General features: G+C 43.6%; 1 protein-coding gene across 8 annotated transcripts in view; it reads right to left on the reverse strand.

The window, feature by feature from the left end:
- Window positions 1-22283, reverse strand: part of GHR (growth hormone receptor) — a 162202-nt gene extending 139919 nt beyond the window's left edge. For 3 of the 8 annotated variants that reach the window (XM_032214239.1, XM_032214232.1, XM_032214240.1), the window contains exon 1: window positions 21807-22283. The gene's annotated coding sequence lies outside the window, so the exon portion shown is untranslated. The other 5 variants (XM_032214235.1, XM_032214241.1, XM_032214237.1 and 2 more) reach the window with 5 other exon arrangements.
- Between the last annotated feature and the right edge of the window lie 292 nt (window positions 22284-22575).

Consider the following 22575-nt stretch of genomic DNA (forward strand, 5'->3'; position numbering starts at 1 on the left):
AACAGTCACTAAATGAACCATTGTAAGTTGAGGTCTATTGGGCTATCGGTTAGTTAACTAAGACTGGTCAATTTTTAAAAAAATAAAAAGGGAAGTATGGGAGTTTCTTAGGAAGACACTTCCCGTTTTATCTCCAATACAGATAGATACTTATGACCACAATTGAGCCCAACATTTCTGTTGCTAAGTGAAACATTTGTTAAGTGAGTTTTGCCCCATTATATGACCTTTCTTGCCATGGTTGTTAAGTGAATCACTGCAGTTAGCAATAGCAATAGCAGTTAGACTTATATACCGCTTCATAGGGCTTTCAGCCCTCTCTAAGCGGTTTACAGAGTCAGCATATTGCCCCCAACAACAATCCGGGTTCTCATTTTACCCACCTCGGAAGGATGGAAGGCTGAGTCAACCCTGAGCTGGTGAGATCTGAACAGCCTAACTGCACAACTGCAGTCAGCTGAAATAGCCTGCAGTGCTGCATTTAACCACTGCGCCACCTTGGCTCTATAAGTAAATAACCCGGTTGTTAAATGAATCTGTCTGCTCCATTGACTTTGCTTGTCAGAAAACTCTCACATGAACCTGGGACACTCCATTGGTCATATATATGAGTCAGTTGCCAAGCATCTGAATTTTGATCACAGGATCATGGGGATGCTGCAAAGATCATAATTGTGAAAAATGGTCATAAGTCACATTTTTCAGTGCCATTGCAACTTTGAACGGTCACTAAACGAAGTTGAGGGCTACCTGTACTTAAAACCGTAAACTCAACCTTGGGACAGATGACGTGAAACTAAATAGAAAAGGAAAATCAAATAGGAACGTTTTTAAGAAGTCTGCCTGGTGCTTGGTAGATGCAGACTCTAAATGGGAATTTTCTGTCTAGGAGCAAGATACTGTAGCGCAGCAGCCGACACTGAAGAAATGTCAGAAGAAATATCTATCTGGTTCAGTTCCAAGTGGGGAGAGAGACACTGAAACACGGGAGGCTGATTGGAAAGATGTTTTAATGGTGAACAGAACCATCAAGCACGGGTGATTCTGGATAGCCAACCACATGGAGTGGAGAGTATTATTTATACCCTCTCTTGGGCCTTGCCCTTGAGCTTCCTGTTCCTGTGGCAAGAGCATGTATTCTATTGGCTGTAGTCAGACTCCCATGTGGAGTCATCTTTGTCTGAATCAAGTTTGGTGGACGCTTGGGCTGATGTAATGACCCCAGGTGATTTCACAATGCAGTGAGCTCTGATGCTAGATGAGTAGAGGGCTAATCCTATCATGTCCCGAGGCGTCATGTTTTAATCCCATCACCCTGGAGCTGGAGGTCTTTTGTTTTATAGATTGGGTGGCCCAGTCTCTATTAATCTGCACCAAAATATCTGATGGGGCAGGGAGTTGTGTTTCTGGGTTTCTGTTTTAAGATTTTTATTTCTCTTTTAAGGAAAATATTTTATCCGCCTTTTTAATATTTCCTAAAATATTACATTTTTCTAGGAAGTGTGGGTGCTAACCAGTGGTGGGTTACGGATCCCGTTCTAACCAGTACGGTTGGAACGGGCCCGGCATCGCCCACATGGACGCGCACAGCATCCATGGTGGGCTGGGAGCATAGCTGGGTACCTCCTGCACTGAGTGCTTTGGCAGAAGTGTCAGGGGGGCCCAGGCCTAATCCCGCCCTTAGATGTGTGTGTCAAAGGGCCTGCCGGTGAATCTGGCGGCCAGGGGGGAGGGGGGAGGGACCATAGATGCAGGAGTGGGCCAGAACATTAGGGTCATAATGGGGAGGGGCAGATATGGCGGGAACTTCAGGGCGAGCCATTACCGGGGAAGGAGGGTTCCCTGCGTCATAGGGATCCCTCCTTCTGGCTCTGTTAGTTCCACTCCAAGGCCAGATGGCGGGAGTAGTCAGGACCCTGGTCTCAGGTTGTTGTTGCTAAATGCCAGGTCTGTGGTTCACAAAGCTCCCCTCGTCCAGGACCTAATTACAGACGAGGGGGCAGACCTGGCATGTATTACTGAAACCTGGCTGGGCCCGGAGGGAGGAGTCCCCCTCACTGAAATGTGCCCAGAGGGTTTTCAGGTGCTTCATCAACCGCGACTCCAGTGAAGGGGTGGGGGAGTGGCCATTGTTATCCGAAAGTCTTTAGTTCCTCGTAGGATCCCTGCTCCGGAGCTTGTCGGGTGTGAGTCCTTGCTGGTGAAGTTGGACCTTCGGGTCAAGTGGGCTTGTTGTTAACATACCTGCCTCCCAACAGCGTGACAACAGCCCTCCCCTCGCTTCTCGAGTCAGTAGCTGAGCTGGCAGTTGAGTTCCCCAGACTTATGATCCTGGGGGACTTCAATCTGCCTTCGCTCGGCGAGCACTCTGATGGAGCGCAGGAGTTCATGGCTTCCATGACAGCTATGGGCTTGACTCAAGTAATTCAGGGCCCGACTCACTCAGCGGGTCACACGCTCGACCTCTTATTTCTCTCGGAGCAGTGGAGTTGTGATCTTGGTTTGAGGGGTAGTGAGATCTTGCCCCTGTTATGGTCGGACCACTTCCTACTGAGGCTCGACTTTCGGAGACCAATCCCCCACTGTAGGGAGGAGGAGCCGATTAGGTGGTTCCACCCCAGGCGCCTAATGGATCCTCAGGGTTTCCAGACGGCGCTTGGTGTTGTGCCTGATACTCTCGCCCACAGTCCGGTGGAGACCTTAGTTGCTGCTTGGAACTCAGCAGCATCTGAGGCTCTCCACCGGATTGCGCCTTTACGGCCAATCCGAGGCAGTGGAGCCAGGAGGGCTACTTGGTTCACCGAGGACCTCTGGGAGATGAAGCGCCAAAAGAGACGCCTAGAGCGCCGCTGGCGGTCCAGTAAATCCGAGTCAGACCGAGACCGAGCACGATTAAAAGCTTGCATCGGAGCATACCTTCTGGCAATCCGGACAGCTAAGAACACCTATATTGCCGCTCTGATTGCGTCCGCTGAGTCGCGCCCAGCCGCCTTGTTTAGGGTAGCCCGCTCCATCCTGAATGGGAGGGTTGCAGATAATCCCTTACGGGGTAGAGTGGAGGAGTTTGTCCAGTTCCTCGTGGACAAAGTTGCTCGGCTTCGGACAGACCTGGACTCCAATTGCGCAGAGCCAGCCGAGGTACCGGGGGGAGGGTCTTGAGCGACATCTCTGGATTGATTTTCAACTTGTTACTCCTGATGAAGTGGACAAGGACATGGGAGCGGTGAGTGCCTCCATATGTGCACTGGACCCGTCCCCTCATGGCTTGTCGCGAACAGCAAGGAGGTGACGCGGGGTTGGATCCAGGCGATAGTGAACGCCTCCCTTCGGGAGGGCTTCTTTCCCCCGCCATTGAAGGCAGCGGTGGTGAGACCCCTCCTGAAGAAGCCATATCTAGATCCAGCCATTTTAATAACTACCGTCCAGTCTCCAACCTTCCCTTCGTTGGGAAGGTTGTTGAGAAACTGGTGGCCTTTCAGCTCCGACGGTCCTTGGATGAAGCCGATTATCTGGATCCCTTTCAGTCTGGATTCAGGCCTGGCTACAGCACTGCTTTGGTCGCACTGACCGATGATCTCTGGAGAGCCAGGGATGGAGGTCATGCCTCTGTCCTAGTGCTTCTTGACCTCTCAGCGGCCTTCGATACCATTGACCATGGTATCCTTCTGCGGCGGTTACGGGAGGTGGGAGGCACCGTCCTTCGGTGGTTCTCCTCCTACCTCTCGGGCAGGTCGCAGTCGGTGTTGGTTGCGGGGCAGAGGACGACCCCTAGGCCCCTGAAATATGGGGTCCCACAGGGTTTGGTCCTGTCCCCCCTCCTGTTTAACATCTACATGAAGCCGTTGGGCGAGATCATTCGGCGGCACGGGATAAAATACCACCAGTATGCGGACGATACCCAGTTGTATCTGTCCACCCCGTGCCAACTCCGTGAAGCGGTTGACATGATGTGCCAGTGCCTGGAGGCTGTCAGGGTCTGGATGGGGGTAAACAAGCTTGCGCTCAATCCAGACAAGACCGAGTGGCTGCTGTGTTTCCCTCCCAAAAATTGGCTAAGCATTCCATCACTCAGGCTGGGGGGTGAAATTCTAAGCCCCTCAGACAGGGTTCGCAATTTGGGAGTCCTCCTGGACCCACAGCTGACCTTAGAACATCATTTGTCAGCTGTGACCAGGGGGGGCATTTGCCCAGGTTCGCCTGGTGCACCAATTGCGCCCCTACCTGAACCGGGAGGCACTCACAACAGTCACTCACGCCCTCGTGACCTCAAGACTGGACTACTGCAATGCGCTCTACATGGGGCAGCCCTTGAAGAGCATTCGGAGACTTCAGCTCGTCCAGAATGCAGCCGCGCGAGCGATTGTGGGTGCACCTTGGTACACCCACGTTACACCTATCCTCTGCGAGCTGCAGTGGTTACCGATTGGTTCCGGATACGCTTCAAGATGCTAGTCGTCACTTATAAAGCCCTTCATGGTATTGGACCTGGGTACTTGAGAGACCGCCTGCTGCCAATTACCTCCCAAAGGCCCATTAGATCCCACAGATTAGGCCTCCTCCGGCTTCTATCTACTGGCCAATGTCATCTGGCTACTACCCGGGGGAGGGCCTTCTCTGTGGCTGCTCCGGCCCTTTGGAACGAACTCCCCGCAGAGATTCGGACCCTCACCTCTCTCCAGGCTTTCCGAAAAGCCGTTAAAACCTGGCTGTGTCGGGAGGCCTGGGGTTGATGAGTTTCCTTCCCCTCTCGAATCGTGTGACTTTTGATTGTCTTTTAAATTCCCCAGCACCTTTTCTGTTGTAGTTTCTTCATGTTTACCTCCCCCCCCTTGGGTTTGTGAGCCACCCTGAGTCCCTCAGGGAATAGGGCGGCATATAAATAAAATAAACCTTCAAACATGCACGGCACATGCATGCATCGTACCTGCCAGCGATGCTTCAGCAAGCCTCTGCGACACTCCAGCTGCTCGGTGGAGCGGCGTGCAGGCGCTGTACGCACCATGCATTTGCAGGGAGGCGCCAAAGGCTTTAAAGGACAGATAAAGAGCTCAGACAGGTGGGTAGGCCCTTTAGAGCATCGTACCGGAATAGTACCCGGTGCTCCGGGCAGGCTCTAGTACGCCCATACCGAGGTGTACCGCCTGCCACCCACCACTGGTGCTAACTTTCTACAGAAGTTAATCTCCCAACGTAGTTGGAACAGGAAAACGATTTTCCTTACATATGTTAAAATCTTGATTAACCATGAGAGCGTTAGCGTTTGTGACTCTTTCAGCCATTCATTTCTCAGTAAATATTTCTGAATAGTACAGGTTACGTGTTCTCTCTGAGGTTGATCTTCATCAATACGGCTTTCTTTTCTCAGGTGAATTTTCTGTGAGGGAGGATGAATGAACACGCATAAGAGAAAGAAGCTTGCATTTTCCCTGCTGAAGCTCTTGTTAGTTGTTCTCCCTTCTTTGGATCATCTGACTGCCATCTATGGGGTGTTGGAAGAAATGTCCATCTGGGATCAGTTCCAAGTGGGGAGAAAGACACTGGAAACAATGGTGGCTGTTTGGAACGATGGTTTTAAAGGTGGACAGGATCACATGGTTTGAGATCCTGGGCAAAAAAGGGAAGAGTGCTGAGTGTGCCTGGGTTTTATGCCCTCTGTTGGGCTTTGAATTTGAGCTTGTATTCTGATTGGTTGTTCAGACTCCCCTGGGGCCATACAGGGGTACCTTTGTACGTTGCCTGTGTCCCACGCTTGGTTAAGCCTTGCTAGGTGATGATGTAATGAAAGGGCTTTGGGCAATTCCTCCTATGGCTCTGCCTGAAGGAGGTAGATCTTTGTTATGTAGAATAGACTAGCCCAGGCCTTAATGGCCCATTAACAAAGGGGGGGGGTGAGTTTCTGCCTCCCTTTTAGGGGAAATATTCTGGATGCTATCTCCACCTCCACAAAGAACAGGCGTCTCAGGTAAGACCAACGCCCATTCTCCATTGTTGGTGGAGATAGCATCCAGGCATGGGACATACCAAAGCCTGGACTGTCCTCACGGATCTGCCGATGTCTGGGCCGGAGTCTCCTGGCTCTCGTAAACTCTCTGCAAAAACCACCTACCAATCGCTGCATCTGCAGATGCATAACTGTCTATCTTGTAATGGCGGATAAATGGCGATGGGGAAGCCCAGGTGGCATCTCGACACACTTCCAGTGAAGCTTATGTAGCCCATGAGGCTGATGTGGCATGTATTATATTAGGAATCTATCTCCTAAAATATCTCATTTTCCTAGGAGAGGACTGGGTGCTAACTTCCTACAGGGGGAAGGACAAACCTGAATATTTGGGGAGGGTCCAGTTCTCAACAGACCATTCTCATCTAAGGACCTGCAAGCATCCTGCTATTTATTTCCAGGTTTTTTTCCCCCACTTTTGAGTCTTCTGCTGCAGGCATTTCATACAAGCTCTTTGTAATACACCAGAGACTTAAGAGAGTCATAAACTGATGTTTCCGATAGCAGCAAGAGGCAAAACAGAGCCCAATTTGCCGGCTCTTAAATTCTGACCATGACAGTTTTTCCTGCCTGTTAATCCCTGGCTTTGACTCTTAGCCTTTGCCCGATCTATTATAATAACTATGCCACAAGAAAGCTGGGAAAGGATAGCCAGCAAGGCCACTGAGAAAATGGATGGCAAAGCTGTTTTAATCTATGGCCACAAAGAATGTACCCTGGTTTTGACTTTTACAACCATAATTATCTTTCAGCTGGGGAATAAGGTGAGCCAAGAGCCAGGGGCTCTCAGATTTAAATCTAACTTTGAGATTTAAACCTAAATCATACAAGCTTTAAAAAGGCAACCGTAATATCTTCTCTTGTGACTCAGAGGATAATAATTGGAGCCACAAGATTTGGTCAATTAATGAATTACAATTTACAAGGCTTTTGAACTATTAGAGAGCGGTACTGCTTCATCAATAACTAAATCTTTCTAAGATGTTTTTTCCCCTTACAAAGGCAAGTTTAGAGTGATTTTCCACCTTTTTTTTAAAATTTCACATTCTTCTCTTTCCAGGATTCTGCTGTTCCACACTCCCATCAAAATTGAATGTTACATTTGCATCTAAATTTACACTCTTAAAACTTTATTAGCTAATGAATCAAGATGATTTTCATCCACTGACAGCCCTATCAGCCTTTCCTATGGGGTTTAAAATGACTTTTTAAAAAGGCCTCTATAGTGTGGTGTGAAATAGTGATCTAAAACTATTATATAAGTACCATGTACTGTATTTTTCGGAGTATAAGACATACCTTTTTCTCTCAAAAAAGAGGGTGAAAATCTGGGTGTGTCTTATACACTGAATACAGCATTTTTCACCTCCTGAAACCCCGCCCGCTTTGCAAAAATGGCCATGCATAGCCTTTAGGAGGCTTCCAGAGTGCTCCTGGGGGCTGGAGAGGGCAAAAATGAGCAAAAAATGGGCCGCTTTTTGCTTGTTTTTGCCCCACCCCAGCCCCCAGGAGCATTCTACAAGCCTCCTAAAGGCTATGCATGCACTTTTTTTGGCCAAAAAACGGGTTCGTTTTTGCAAAAAAAAATAGGCTGTTTTTGGGATGTCTGCAGAGTGCAAAACCTTTTTTAAAAAAAATTGCCTCTTCAAAATCTTGGTGCATCTTATACTCTGAAAAATACAGTCGTTCTATAATAAGTATACTGTCCCAGATTCATTTCATTTGTTCTCTTTACCATCCAATTTCAACCAAACTGATGTCTCTGCCTGGCTTCACCATCATGATATGATTGTCCAATGCAAAGTGCTTTGCCTTTTGGGGTTTTTTTGTTATAAAATTTGTGATTTACTTCCAATGACAACTACAGACATTCCAAAACAGGGTACAAAATAGGATTAAGAGAGATGCAATTGCGTCATCTTAAAAACTGTAACATGCCAACATGTTACCTAATTTGGGTCGTGAAATGTCTGCAAGAAACTCAAGAGTGCACCAAGGATATCTAATCTTATGCCCGTAACAATTTGTCCTGCAGGAGTCAGCTTATTTCATTTTCTGAGTCTGAAGATAATTGTTGTTACGTTGTAAAAATATTTACACTGAATTCCAATGATCTTGTCCATTTTTAATAGCATTGCACCTGCATTGGAAAAGACCCTGATGTTGGGAAAGATTGAAGGCAAAATGAAAAGAAGATGGCAAAGGGTGTGATGGTTAGATCCGTGATTGCGAACCTGGCACCAGCACACAGAGCCATATTTGCCACCAGGGGAGCTGTCAGCTCTGGTGCGTATGCGAGCACCGGCCAGCTGATTTTCAGCTTTCCGGAGGGCTGGGGGAGGCCATTTTTGCCCTCCCCAGGCTTCAGGAAAGCCTCTGGAGCCTGGGGAGAGCGAAAATCCCCCCCCCATGGTGGTGGTAGGTCGTGAATGCTTGGGTGGGGCAGGGGTCACGTGTGCAAGCGCAGGTGGATGGGGCACATTGAGTTGTGGGTATAGACATGCGCATGTGCACGATTGTGCATGTGCGCGTTTGAGTGTGTACGCACACAATTTTGGCATGCCTTTACAAAAAGGTTTGGCATCACTGGGTTAGATAGTGTCATCAACAAAGTGAACACAGGTTTGGGCAGACTCCAGGAGACAGAGGAGGTCAGGTATGCTATGGTCTATGGGGCTACAAAGAGTCGAGCACAATTTAGTAACTGAACCACAACAACTGATAGAACTCTGGAACATAACCAAACAGATACTTCCTATATTTATAGGCAAAAGCATAATAGGAATGATGTAAAGGGATATTTTCTTTTCTTTTTAAGTAATTAAAAAGATATATTGGAATATGTGAATAGATACATCATCCTAATTCAATTATCCCCATCCTTTCAGGATTTCTATTTCGGTACTGCATTAATACGAAAGACTAGTTTTTTGCGCAAATAGTTTAATTGTTGTGACGAAGTAAATGTATCTGTCAAACATCTCCCTTCCATTTGAGTCATCCTACAGTAGGTAGACAAACAATTTAAGTGATAAATAGTAGCATTAAATCACTGTGTTTCAAATAGCTTATATCTGTTCCAGTATCTTACTTAGGAGACAGATGTCTTAAAAGCACAGAGAAAATAGAACCTTACCCTTTTACATATTGTACTAAGCATGGTTTGTTTAACTAGTTTATTAGCTAAGCCATAACTGTCTGGTTTTGCACAACAGATGAAACCCCTAAACGCGATTAACAAACCACAATGGATGGCTTCATATATCTTGCTAAGCCACTAACCAAACTTATCCTGGTTTAGCCGAGGGGCTGCTGCACTCTTTGGACTGGGGGTACATTAAGAAAGTTGTCACCCTCTCAGCCAAGCTTCCCAACTCATCACTTTACTGTCTCTTTAGTGTATTAGATATCAGAGACAGTAAACAACTAGAAAAGTGGCTTTATCTTGCCAGTGTTCCCACATAAGAAGAGTGAACAGAATCAAGAAAAATCAGTGGGCCTAGATTTCTGGGAATTTTTTAAAAATCAGATAAAACACCATAATCCAAGCTTGTCTCCACAAAATCTTGCCCTGCTACCAAGGGAAGTAAAAGTGCCATCTCAGAACAGCAAAAAGTACTGAAAGAAATTTATTTTGGACAATCTTATAAAAAAAAGTAGGAATAATATTAGGCCTATGTTTCACATAGCAGAAGAGGCAGAACTTTGGCACCGAGTAAAAAGAAAAGAGGAGGCAAATAAATGTAGAATCCACCAGCTTTGCAATCAATCTTAAGATTCCAAAGAAGAAGTTTGAAGCATCATTCACTGCATATAATTCCATAAAGTTAAGCATCAAAAAATATTCCGAACATATATACATTCCGTGTTTCCATAGGTAAAGTTTCCCCTTGCACATATGTGCTTGTCGTTCCCGACTCTAGGGGGTGGTGCTCATCTCCATTTGAAAGCCGAAGAGCCAGCACTGTCCGAAGACGTCTCCGTGTTCATGTGGCCGGCATAACTTAACACTGAAGGCGCACAGAACGCTGTTATATTCCCACCAAAGGTGGTTCCTATTTTTCTACTTGCATTTTTATGTTCTTTCGAACTGCTAGGTTGGCAGAAGCTGGGACAAGTAATGGGAGCTCACTCCATTACTTGGCGCTAGGGATTCGAACCGCCAAACTGCCAATTTTTCTGATCGACAAGCTCAGCATCTTAGCCACACACACAAACATTCTATTTCACCAATTACCTGTCCATTAATCTGCCACCTACATTTAATCAGGCATTTAACAAACACTACAAGCTTTATTTTAGGTTAATTTATAATGTAGATTAATTATGGATTATAAATTAACAATCATACAATAAGAAGCCAAAGCTTCTTAACAACCTCCACAGTTCAAATTATGCCAATAAAATAAAATTAGCATCATCTATATATAGAAAAATAAAACAACCAACCAGACTAGATGGCAGAAATATTCAGTGTACCAAAGAACCTCCTAATCTGCGCTCTACATGGGGCTACCCTTGAAAAGCGTTCGGAGACGCAACTAGTCCAGAATGCAACCGCGCGAGCGACATTGGGTGTACCTAGGTACACCCATGTTATACCTATCCTCTGCGAGCTGCACTGGCTACCTATTGGCCTCCGGACGCAATTCAAGGTGTTGGTTATTACCTTTAAAGCCCTGCATGGCTTAGGACCAGCATACCTGCGAGACCACCAACTGCCACAGTCTTCCCAACGGCCGGTTAGATCCCACAGGGTGGGCCTCCTTCGGATGCCGTCAGCCAGACAATGTCGGCTGGCGGCTTCCCGGAGGAGAGCCTTCTCTGTGGCTGCCCTGACCCTTTGGAACGAACTACCCCCAGAAATCCAGACCTCACCCACTCTCATGGCCTTCAGAAAAGCTGTCAAGACCTGGCTATTCCGGCAGGCCTGGGGCTGTTGACTTCATTGTTGAAGTCCAGCCCCGACTGAAGTGAATGTATCTGTGTTGTTTTTTTAACTTGTTTATTTTATTTTTATTTTCTTTTATTTTATTTTCTTTCCCCTCTCTGTAAGCCGCCCGGAGTCCTCCGGGATTGGGCGGCCTATAAATAAAATTAAACTTGAAACTAATCAATGAATGTAAGTAGCAAATTACCACAGGGCTAACAAGGAACCTTGTTTGATACTTTTTCAGTTACAGACAGCTGGCCTTTCTTGAATGGATGTCACCACAGAAAATATGCATGTCTTACTCTACTATAGTTGTCTTTTAAAATCAAATGCTGACTTGAGGTCAACCACAGTTTATACAGAGTGATAATAATCTGGAAGTAAGACTGCCTCCATTAATTTATAAACCTGTCTTTAGATGTGATCATAGTGCATCTGGATAGAAAAAATGTGCCTGAACCAGGAGGCTTCCCATCCGGTCTATATACTGTATCTGTGGGAATCAAGTCCTTGCCAATAGTTTGATAGTCGTTTAATCAACCAACCTCATGATAATTGTGGCCCATTCTAGATGAAATGTAAGGCATTGTGAGAGAAGACTTTCATGTAATTTTTTCAAGCGTCTTCCAAAATGTAACTCTATGATTAGGGTTCTCTTTTCTTAAAGCCACCCCAAAGTTACTAATGGCTTACAACCATTTGTTTAGTGACCATCCAAAATAACAATGGCACTGAAATAAATTACTTATGACTATTTTTCACATGTATGATCTCCATAGTCACATGACCAAAATTTGGATACTTGGCAATTGGTTCATATTTACGACGATTCTAATGTCACTGGGGTCATGTGATCATCTCTTGCAACCTTCTGACAAGCAAAGATCACTGGGGAAGCCAGATTCACTTAATAACTGTGTTACTAACTTAACAACTGCACTAATTCAGTTAACAAATATGCCAGAAAGATCACAGGGAAAAAACTCAGTTAACAACTGTCTTGCTTAGCAACAGAAATTTTGGGCTCAATTTTGGTTGTAAGTTGAAGACTACCTGTACTGCTGCAAAAAATCAAACTGAAGGAGTCAGAGAATGATGAAGATTATTACCATCATACTTTAAAAGTGCCTTATAAATGGGTAAATTATTTTAAAAGCCATGCTTTTAAGTTTTGGGGGCTTATTTATGAAGCAGATTTAAAATGTTATTTATGAACCAAAGTGAGTGTTCCTGGAGCAAAATGAAGCTCTTAGAGGTGCGATAACAAGAGATATGTTGTTTTCCTCCTGAGATCAAGGATCTAAAAGAGACAAGAAAGCTCACAACTCAGCATGGATTTACATCTTAACTGCATGACAGCTTTGCAATTTCAGCAGAAAAGGCTCCTTTTTTTGGACAGCCTAATTGATTTGACCCCTGTAAACAGAAACTGAATTCCAAACACAATGTACATCCTGTAAAATCTAAATGTTAATAGTCTCCTTTATAGGCATCAATCTTAGGGTTGAAAACACCATGAAAATCAACCAATCTTAAGGACGGTACTGGATTTATTTTTCTTGCTAAAACACTTAAGGATTGACCAACATATTGGCCACTCATGTGGAATGGAGACTTTGTACTACTTGGATGATATTTATTTTGCAATCCTGTCAAAGACTGTCAAAATGGTTGACGGGGAGATCAGGGTAAGTCTGAGCATATTTTCTCAAATGGGATCAGCAAAGTTCTTCTAGACTGCCAGATTTATTCTGTTTCAAGCAGGAGATCAGATCTCCACCTGCTTTTCTCAACCTGCAAGCCATATAAATTAGGAAATTCTGGAGGTGCAAACACATAAACTGGAGGTAGGGTGTCTAGTTAAGTAAGTTTCACATTTTTATTTAGCATAAAAAAGAAGCCTTGTATATTGGATACATGTAATGGCCTTCAATCTGGCGGCTCTTCTGATTTTTGGTGCTCCCACGCACACAAAAAGCAGCTGGTGCGCCGGGACCCAGAAGAGCAGCTGGAGATGGTGTGCATGCCCAGAGAGAGGGCTCTGCATTCCACCTCTGGCAAGTGTGCCATAGGTTCACCATCATAGATATAGGGTATTTCAGAGACACAGTGCCATAAGAAAGCCTATGATGGCTATGCGTAGATGCACTATTACTGATTTATAGCTGGGTATTTGAAAATTATATTCTATATGCTGTACATGTAAGTCCTCACTATGCATTCAGAAATTGTTCAAAGTTACAATGGTGCTGAATAAACAATTTTACAGCTCATTTACAATCTTTGTAGTGTCCCTCAATCATGTGACTGCCATTATAGTTAGTACATGTTATCCTGTCCCTGATCTGGGTTTTTCTTTTCTTTTACAAAGCAGGACAGATTGGAAAGAAAGTTTGCTCTGCTACACATAGGAAAGCGGTGTGACCATGCCAGCAGCCTGGACCTGGGAGTAAAGGCATGCTAAGAAAAAACAGCTTAAAGTACTCTTTTGAAATCTCTTTCTCGCCAATCTCTTCTTTGCCTCTCCCCTTCCCCGCACAGAGATACTGAAAAAGGGATTTCAAGAGAGTTAAATGTTTGCTGTTCTATACATCAAAAACAATGCAATCACTTCAGTAAGAGGGAAAGTGTCAGGCAACTTAGCGACCATTTTTCTTAGCAGCAAAGTTGCCAGTCCCAAATAAGGTTGTTAAGCAAGGAGCATCTGTACCAGCAAAAGTTCTATTATGTTTAAGATGTTTCCATGAAAAAGAAAGGATGTTGCAAACATCTCTAATGCAGTTTTCATAGTGATATTCTGTAAATTATGTTGGTCATTTGCTTCTGCTACCTAAATAATAAATTCTTTGTGGTAACATTGTCAGGAGGAAATACTCTTCTGACATAAATTGGCTTGAAAGTGTATTAACTGATAATTTAATATGAAAAACACTGGTGTCTATGTTTTCAATATGCTCAGGTTTTTAAGCTCAGTCTTAAGGGCTTATAATTATGTATGTAAACAGAGCACCACGACTCCAATAATCTATGACAGGAGTGTCAAATTTACATTGTCATGGCAGCATCACGTGATGTATTGGGACTCCCCCCCTTCGCTAAACGGGGTGGGGGCACGGCCAGTGCGTGATACATCTGGCCTGCAGGCCGCACGTTTGACAGCCCTGCTCTATGACATTCTTCACCAACTGGGTATCCTCCACATGTCTTTAATCACAACAGCCATCATCTGCATGGCCACAATAGCATGAAAAAGACATGAACTGAAATTCAGCACATCTGGCAAGTACCAATCGGAGAAGCCTATTCTCTACCACTGTTATCCAAATCATACATAGGAGGATAATCCAAAACTGATGGGCAGTACGTGGCCTCTGCCATTTTTGTTATCCCTGGAACCTTCTTAAACTAAGCAATCAAAATTTGCCAGCAAAATGCCAAAATTCAATTGGATGATTCTATTTATCCTTTTTTCTTTGGTGAAAACAAGAACCAGGTTTAATACACTTATTATTCCACTTTCCTAAAATAAAATAAAATAAAATAATAAAATAAAATAATAATAAAATAAAATAAATAAAATAATAAAATAAAATAAAATAAAATAAATAAAATAATAAAATAAAATAAAATAATAAAATAAAATAAAATAAAATAAATAAAATAATAAAATAAAATAAAATAAAATAAATAAAATAAAATAAAGCTGAATGGTCTCAGGAAGGCATTTTGTTTTTTGACAAACTATTTATTTTTATTCTTTAAAGCTTATCTCCTTTTCTTTAAAGTAATGAAAGTGAATTCCTATGCTGACTGGAAATTCAGACTTGGAATTTTTGGACATGTGGGAGGAACCAAATTGGAAAAGGCAAAGCTCAGAGATTCCAAAGAAAGATCCATCGTTCCATTTGCTAAATCTAATTTCTGCATGGCATTAAGGAAAAATAACCAGTGGAGGAAATGCTTGTGATATTTCAGTTTAACTGCAAAAGAAAGAAAAAATGGAAGGTCGAAGGCTGTAACCGCAATAGGATGAAACAACCTTGGTTTGAGGATGATCCCAAAAAGAGGGGTGATTGCAGGTTAGGGCTATAAAGAAATTTAAGATGCTAAATCAAGGACATGTCAAATTATTCTGGGAAACATTACTTGCAGATAACAGACATGAATGTGATATTGGAACTGGCCAGTGCAACAGGAGGCAGTTTCTCCCCATAAAAATTTAGCCATCTGTTTGACCATTAGCCATAAGAGCTTAAAATGCCAGGGCAGAGCAAGCAGCAAGGATAAACTTTTGGCACATCAATACAATTGTCTTAAGAGTTCTGCTTGCATTTGGGATTCATCAGTCATAAAACACCACCCAAGCTGGAAGTAGACAAGAAATAAAATGCATGAAAAAGTTAACTGCCATAAAATGAAAAGGAGATTGTCAATGACTATCTAATCACACAAATACACATGTATCTAATTACACAAATCTGCTTACACCCTTTCCCCCTGCATCAGAAATTGATCGCATTCAGTATCAAACTGGATGCAAAATGGATTTGCAACATTGAAATTGTTTAATGCAGGCTAGGAGCTTATGCCCTTCAATTTTTTAAACTATAATTTCCAGCGTACATCACTATTGTCAATGAAGTCAGGGGCTGTTGAGAATCACTATAGCACTGGCCCTCAAATTATGGCCCGTGGGTCAAATATGGCCCACCAATGTAAAGAAACTGGCCTATGGTGTGGTGGGATTCAGCCCCACCCCTCCCCTCACCACTGGCCTTATCTTCCAGCGAGCATCCACTCCAGCTGCACTTCTGGTTAGTTATTTCACCAGTTGAGCTGCACTTCTGATCACACCGCTGCTGCTGAAGGTAAGGCCGAAAGGTGCGGGGGAAGGCCAGCTGATTGAGGGGTGGTCTCGCCAGGGCAGTCACGTGATCCAAGACCAGTGGGTGAGTTGGGGGAGGGGCTGCTGCTGGCTTGAAAAGCAGCTGCCAGCTTGTAAAGTAGCGTTTTAAAAGTCTTTAAAAACGCTTTTAAAAACAGCCTTTCTGGATGTTTTTTACAGCCATATGATTCAGGGCTAGTGGCTGGCACATGTACAGCAAGGACAAGGGCAAAAGGGACTGCTAAATTGGCCATGTCCACCCAGTCACATGACCACCTAACCACGCCCACCCAGCTGGTCCACACACACCCCAACAGTCAGAGGGACCGTGAATTGGCTCCCTGTTTAAAATGTTTAAGGACCCCTGCAGGAGGCAGGGCTGACATCGCTACAACACAACATGCAATCTTGGAGGTCCAGGATTGCTCTTGATAGGTCTGTTGCTGGACGGTCCTTTTGGACCTAAACCATCCCGAAGAGATGGTGATAGAGAAAAGCATGTCCTGCTGACCTTAGGGACATCACAAAGTCCCTAATCGTTCCAGGAGAAAGTTTTTTTTGCCAGCTACAAGAGAAGCAGCCATTTTGAAGCTGTATAAGATTGGGACAGACCCCTGAACTGAAGCTCAGCAGGAGAGAGAGTGTGTCAGAATTGGTGAGATAAATTTTACTTTTAGAGAATATCCAAAAAGATTTAGAATAAAGTTAAAATTGAAGACAGAAGAGAGTAAGCGGCAGATTAGCCTGAATTAAGACTATTGTGTTATCTTTTTTTTCTTTAATTTTGTTTTCTTTTTATGGATGACATTTTTATAAATGCCTCTTACTTTTTAAATTGGACTGGTCTCTTTTTCCCTTCTTCTTCTATTTTTTCCTCATGTATTAAGGATTCCTTTCTTATTTTTCCTTCACGCACAGCAGGATTGTCCTTTTTAACCATTTTTTTCTTAATGCAAAGAAAGCTTAAAGAGAGAGCTAAAAGCAGAGGAAAAACAAGTAACACTGCCATCTAGAGGTTGGAGGCTTGGAAATATTGTTTTTTTTTTATATTTGACGTATATTTCATGCTTCGAGGCTTCAGAATTTGTTTATTGAAAGAACAGTGGGAAGAGTACAGTTTGTTTACACATGTGCTCTTATGGAATATTATCAGTAGCTGGACTGCAGTAAAGAGGAAGCCTTGACTTGAAAGATTATAGTGAATTTATTTGAAACCTAGTAAAATGCCTTGGATGGCCTAGTGGCAATGTTTATAACCTGGAAAAATGGCGCAATATGAAGAAGAGGAGGAAATAATGTGCGAAATGTGGAATGTGCGAAAATGAGTAAGTTGACATATGAAATTAGAGAATAAGAAGATAAACAATTTTATAGGACATGGGATTTATTTAATTAGTGGTTAGATTAAAAAATAATAATATGGAATTGAACGTTTATTAGAGAATGTTACCAACACCAAAATAAGAGAATGATTTAAAATAGGATATAAAAAAAAATACTTATTATTGGATATGTTAATAGCAATAGCAGACTTATATACCGCTTCATAGGGCTTTCAGCCCTCTCTAAGCAGTTTACAGAGTCAGCATATTGCCCCCAACAACAATCCGGGACCTCATTTTACCCATCTTGGAAGGATGGAAGGCTGAGTCAACCCTGAGCCAGTGAGATTTGAACAGCCGAACTGCAGAACTGCAGTCAGCTGAAGTAGTCTGCAGTGCTGCATTTAACCACTGCGCCACCTCGGCTCAGTTAAGATGATGTAACAAATCATTATAATATAAATGAACCCATATTTAGAATATCTTGTCTATAATGAAGAAATAATAGTGACAGTCAAACAAATGAAGTACTATAACAATAATGTATACAAATATACTTGTTTGGCAATATGTGACTTTACATAAAATTTAAGGGATGACTACGGAAAGGGTGCACTAAAACCTTGTAACCAATCGACACACTGTACGGAATTGAAAATATTTTTATGTTACGTGTTTTGTTTATGTTTGTTTTTAAAAATAAACACACACACACACACACACACACACACACACACACTGATTTTCATGGGTATAGGTATGCTGGTCTTGTTGTATTCAGGTCTTTTCCTGTGTAAGATTGAGATTGTCTTGGCAACATTTCGGCGAGATCTCACTCGCCATCTTCAGGCTGGGTTTTGGGCTTAAAGTGTGGTCGGAGCTGCCGTCTTTCTATAAATCTTGGTGTGTGTGTGTGTGAAGTGCTGGCTTTGTTTCAGTAAGGGGAATGATTGGTTGTGTGGTTCTATCATGATTGGTAGATTGGTGCTGACTGTGTGTCTATTGTTGTTCCGTGTTGTAACGGCCTGGATGGTGGGTGGGGCTCATTTCTTGATTAGGGCTAGTTTCCAGATGTCTGGTAGGCGGGAGGTATCATCACATTTATTCATGTTGTGGGGGTGTTTCTCTATTTCAATAGCTTCCATAATTATTCTCTTGTTGGAAGTGTTCGGTTTTGGAGATTAACCTGGTTCCTTCAAAATTAATTTCATGTCCTGTAGCTTTAAAGTGCTGGAAAAGGGAGGAAGTTTTTTCTTTCTTTTTTTTCTTACTGCGTTCTTGTGTTCTGCGATGCGTGCATTTATTGTCCTGTTCGTTTGTCATATGTATGTTGCAGGGCAGATTTTGCATGGTATTTCATAGACTCCTTAGTTTTCTAGCTGGATTTTGTCTTTTCAGCTAGAAAACCAAGCTAGGAAAAAAAATCCAGGGGTCCTTTTATATATATATAAAAGGACCCCTGCACTATAGGAACACTTAGAAACCTAGAAGTTCTTCAAGCTAAGCTTAGATGTTCTTCATGAGTATATGGAGGTTTTTTACCCCTTTCTCTTCCAATCATTCCAAGGCAGACACTGCCTGGATGAAGTTGAGGTGACTTGGAGTTTAATTCATGGGAGAGCATTAAGTTAGGGAAGGCTACTATAAAGAAATTGAATTAGAATAGTGCAGAACATTAAAGCAAGTTGGAGTACCTCAGTTCAACTAAAGACTCTAATGTATACTGGAACCACACATTTAACTAAACATCTATAGATCATTGTATGTCACAATGGTTGTATTTGTGCATAACATTAAATTATAAAACATGCAATATAAATCAAAGTAAAGGAGATGCATGCATCATAGTATACCAAATCAACGGAGTCCTATCTGGATTTAGCATAAAATATGAACCCCATGCAATTATCAGATCCTGATAGCCAAGTTCAGGATGAGAGACGCCATGGTGGAATTTCTCCAATGTTACTTCCACACAGCATATTTTACCAGGTCAATCAAAAACCAGTGAAACCATTGGAACAACATTAGGTTCTTGGTTAGTTTTAACTCATTTGGTTAGTTTATAGTTAGGTGTTATACACCCCCCTCCCAAATGAGTTAGCAATATGGTTAACTATACTGTGCAAATACAGTCATGTCTTTTTATTATTATTACACAAATGAAATTATAACACACACACTCCAAGATGTCAAGCTGTAAACAAGGAAACTGACTTGTACATGAAAATCAAATAGATGACTTTGGGCCAGTCACTTTCTCTCAACCTAACAGGATTGTTGTGAGGAAAACAAGCGGAGGAAGCTTGTTTATTATAAAAACAATAAAGACAAGATCCAAACAAATAAACCTTAAACTGGGGAATAGGTCTAATAAAATAACACAAATACTAATTGATTGACAATATTAAAATTATTGATATACTCTAATTTCCCATCTAAGAAAGGCACACTACATCAAACATTATTCTTTTCGTAACTCAGAAAAGGGAAAGAAGCACAACTGAACTTAATAACACTTACTACCATTTAACACTCATACAGATAGTGGCAAATTAATGCTATGAACAGTCTTCACAAAAACCACGTATTACAATCGCATGTCTATGAATCAAAGCTGTCCTGGCCATTTTCTCTCTCTGCAACACCCAAAGCACAAGAAAAGAACACTTAGCTTCAAAGTAGATAAGTGTAAAGCCTACGGCTGGTAACAGGATCTCAGGTCTGCCTCCCATTAATAGAAGCTGGGTGGAATAATTTAAAACTGCTGCCTTAATCCATGTTCTCTTCATGCTTAGCCAGGAGTTAAGTAAGATGCACAGCATAACCAGTTGTTAGAAATATGTTCCAATTAGTCTGATAAGCTCAGTAATACAAATGTAGAGCCTGCAGAGCCTAATTTTGAAATAAAGCTGCATCATAGTAATTAAATGAACCATCCTTATATTTACTGATATAAATAACAGGCAGGTATATATAGTAATTGAAACCAAGTGTGAAGAATTCATCAACTGTATTTATATTTATTTGCTAGCTTTAACATCACTCGGCAAATCTGGACAATGCGCAGGCAATCCCATATATATCTATTTAAAGACAGGTTACACTGAAGGTTCCTCCCAGAAAATTAAATATGGGATTGTAGCCATAATGGCAGCACCTCAAAGATGCTGGCTAAAGAGTAGCTTAATATGCAGTGATGCAATTGTCACTAAAGTAAAATACGCAGTATAGAACCTTTTACACCAGCAGTGGAGCATATCTGAATCATCCTGACATTATGAGCAAAATTGTTAAGATGTTATGAATAACCCCTGTTAAAGTTTGGCATATTGTACTGGGAAAGAAATCCCATTGAAATTCAGCAGATAAGCACCCATAAAAATTGTGCATCTTTTAGGAAATGTTATTTCCCAACAAACCCCCAACTGGATTAAGGGGGCTGCCTGCAATCTTAACCCATCCTTGAAAATTTTAAAGGTTCTGGCTACATCTTTCATAACCTTTCATAGAGGAAAACTAAAATAACTGGAGATTATAGTTCAGTATTTGAGACAAAAAAAACGAACAGGGCGAACTTAATATGGTTGCTGACAGGACATCTTCAATGTTAAGGACAACAAAAACCTCACCTGTAGCACACAGAATAGCTGGTGGTTTGTCAAAGATTGTCAGAAAGTTCTGTTCCAAATTGTGGGTATCTTTTCAAAGCACGCTACTGACTTTAGCAACACTCCCAAACGCAAATGGTTTTTTAAAAAAATATCTCGTTACTTTGTGTTGATGCGCTCACATTTTACTTCAGCTGCAGCCGTCCTACTCGCTTGCCTGCCTACCTGCCTTTCAGCTCTCTGGCTTCCACTCTCCCCAATGTTCGCCAAAGGAAATGCCTCCACTAGAAAAGGCCAGAGAATTCGGCTGCCACTTAAACACGCCTCTAATCTGGCCGACTGAACCCAGCTGGACCTCCTCCATCCACACAAACCCTTGGAAGAAACGCTTCGGGGTTTTTCTTCTTCTTCTCCTTCTTTTTAAGGTGTCACAAATTTCTCCCTTTAGCTCCAACGGATTGAAAACAGCTGGGCTACCGCTCAGGCAATCCTCCAGAAACATCCCTTCCCCTGCCCGAACAGAACCAGACTTTCGTCCATAAAAGCCAGAAACCAGACGCTGCTTTTTTTTTTTGCTACTAATTCCCGCACCGGGACATATTTTCCCCTCTCCAACCCTCCCTTCTCCCCGCACCCGCTTCGCCTCTCCAACTTCCCATTGCCCGAGGAAGCGAATCCTACCCTGGATTTTCAAGGCTCGGGGAAACTTCCCAGAAGTTGGCGCGCAACAGGCGGCTGCCGTTCCTTCTTCTACCTGAACGAAGAGTTCGGCCGATGTTTTTTAAAACAAGCGGCCGCTTCCCCGGCTCTCTTGGGGGGGGGGGGGCGGGAACCCCTCACCCGGAGCTCGGATCCTGGGGCGGGGGACTCGAAATACACAGCCGCCGCAACTTGGTGGAGAAGGAAACGCGGGCACGGCTCGCCCTCAGCCCCAAACGCTCCAGCATCGGTCGGGCTTTTCACCACGCGGATCGCATAAAACCACGAAAAGCATATTCCACCCTTGCACCCGCTCCTCGACCCCACCCCCCAAAAAAACCCCAGCGCGCCCTACCTCCGTGTGCAGCCAGGCGCGGGGAGACGGGCTGGGCTTGTGCCCTGCCTTCTTGGCGCCGCGTCTTCGCCACGGTGCATTGAGCTCTGGGACAAAACAGCTACGCCCCCGGCTGCGCCCCCCAGCCTGTTTGGCCGTTGCGGGCGCTTTATTTGTCACAGCCACGGCGCCCGTTACCGCCGCCGCCTCTCCTCCTTGCCATGGCTGCCTGCCGCGGGCGAGAGTTGGGGAGCTCAATCGCCGGACTGGGGACAAGGGAGGTGTGGTGGGAGGGGGTAGTGGGAAAGAAGCTGGGTTGGAAGGGAGGGGAGGCAAAGGAGAAAGGGTTAAACCTCTTTAGGACGGGCTTGTTCTCTCACTTTCTGATCCCAGGTTGTTGTTTGGGGCGGGGGGGGGGGAGGGCGCTGCCTGGTCGGTCGCGGCCCGAGGCGGGCAGATGCTTGAAGGGAGGTTCCTGCCTTCATGGGAAGCTCTGATTGCTGGCCGGGCCGCCGAAAGAGGAGTTGCGAATTGGTGCGTGTCCCTTTTGGCCCAGATATTAATATCGCCCCTTTTTTTTTTGGTCAAGGGGGGGAGGTTCCCTGCCTTGTGCGAGAGCTTTAATGCCGCACGGCTGTCTGCAAAAGGAGCGATGCAAGAATCTCAGCAATAGCTATCAAATTTCTTGGGGGGGGGGTTAAAAAGGAGGAGGACAAAACTTTTCCCCACCCAGTTTTTTTATAAAAAAATATTTTCCTTTTGCCCACTTGTGAGCAGATTTTTGGCCTTC

Source organism: Thamnophis elegans, chromosome 3 (genome assembly GCF_009769535.1).
Source record: "Thamnophis elegans isolate rThaEle1 chromosome 3, rThaEle1.pri, whole genome shotgun sequence".
In the NCBI taxonomy this organism is placed as follows: Eukaryota; Metazoa; Chordata; class Lepidosauria; order Squamata; family Colubridae; genus Thamnophis; species Thamnophis elegans.